The 1,722-nt window shown below is 36.5% G+C and overlaps 1 non-coding gene across 1 annotated transcript; it reads right to left on the reverse strand.

The window, feature by feature from the left end:
- Window positions 1-1,111: 1,111 nt before the first annotated feature.
- LOC135273534 (small nucleolar RNA U13) lies at window positions 1,112-1,216 on the reverse strand. Its single transcript, XR_010341321.1, has one exon. It is a non-coding gene; the product is annotated as a small nucleolar RNA U13 (small nucleolar RNA).
- Window positions 1,217-1,722: the final 506 nt, after the last annotated feature.

Here is a 1,722-nt window from a genome sequence, read left to right on the forward strand (position 1 = left end):
GACAGGGTTTCCCCATGTTGGCCAGGCTGTTCTTGAACTCCTGACCTGAGGTGATCTGCCTGCCTCAGCCTCCCAAAGTGCTGGAGTTACAGGCATGAGCCACTGCACCCGGCCAAGGGTGGTCTTAAAGAGGCAAGGGGTGATTAGATTCAGCTAAGGGGAAGCTGAGTTGAAGAGACATAGAGTTTGGGTTAAAAAAGGTTGTTTTTATGTGGTTCACTTCCATATCTAAGTTATTGTTAGCTACTGTGGTGCAGGAATGGCTTCCAGCAATATTTCTAATGCTCCTTTGCTGACTCAACCAATATCTGACAGACAAGTGCAATGCTAGAGGTCACATTGTGATTTGACTGTAACCTATTACACTTGGCATTGGAAGTCTGTAGGTCATCACATAGAAAAAGTTATCAAAATTATGAAGCCAGAAGCCAGCCTGTGGAAAATTCTGCCAATCTTCAGCTATGTAAAAGTCTGAGCAGAGGATTTAATTCTCAAAGATGCCTGGTCAAAATGGAAATTACGTCCTGTCAAGAATATACATGATAAGCAGTGTATGCGATTTTTAGCCCAATTATAAACCCAGCAGTTTTTATTTTTGAGGTAAATCACACAAAATAGATTTTATCAGAAATCCTGTGATTGCAGGACACAAACCAGTGCCAGGTTCACAATGACTCTGTCTGTTTAGGCATGTATTTTACACATCCCAGCATGCTGGATCACATCACATCCTGAAGACAAACAGCAGCTTTAGACAAAACAATGGAAAGGGATTCATCAATGAAGGACAGCAACCTAAAGAAACAATCTAATGATAAAATCACCACACATATTTATAAAATAAGTACGTGTATGTAGCATAAGAATAATCATAAATAGCTTAATACAATGATATTTAAAATTTATTTTACTTACTCCCCTACATGCCTTAATTTCAGATAGCTTTGTGTATTTATTCAGAATTATTGATCATATTAAATTTCAGAAGAATTATAAAGGTATATGTAAGATAATTAATTCATTAATAAAAGCATTATATAATTTTTCCTGGACTTCTGATGTTTGCGGTATATTTGTCAACATTTTATTCTTTTTAAATTTTTTTTCTTTATGACAGACAGGGTATGTGCGGATGTTGTCACAGGTTTGAGGGAAGCACGTCTCACACACCTCACACGTGAGAACCAATCATCACATTTATGAACTACAGAAGGATCAGCATTTTAAAGTTAGTAATTTGTGAATTTTTCTCATTCCAGGTAAATAGCTGTTTACATACCCAATTTTTTATCTTTGTTTTTGTTTTAATTTTTATTTCTTTTTCATTTTTTTTCTATTTTCCTACACACCAATTTTTTATTTCTATTTTCCTACACACCAATTTTTTATTTCTAACTTTGCATTCTTTTTCTTAAAGAGAGCCTCTGCCAAATTGCGTAAGCTCCTACACAACGCATAACTACCCCTGGTGATCAGGCAACAGTCACAATCACTCAAGACTGCAAATGATATTTACCAGTTTGTCTGGTTACTTTGGAAGTTCTTTCAATGTCCGGCTTTAAAAGGGCAAGAATATTAAGCAAGGAGAATTGAAGATGCTTTATTGAATACCTACGTAGTTTGTTAAGTGAACATAACCTAATGTTAATGTAGAACGCTTCTCACCTCGGTTTCTCCAGAGGGTCTGACATTGTGGCTCTCAGGTACCAATGCGTGCATGAG

The sequence above is a fragment of the Aotus nancymaae genome, unplaced genomic scaffold, assembly GCF_030222135.1.
Source record: "Aotus nancymaae isolate 86718 unplaced genomic scaffold, 86718_ANA_hifiasm-v0.15.2.pri h1tg000007l, whole genome shotgun sequence".
NCBI lineage: Eukaryota > Metazoa > Chordata > Mammalia > Primates > Aotidae > Aotus > Aotus nancymaae.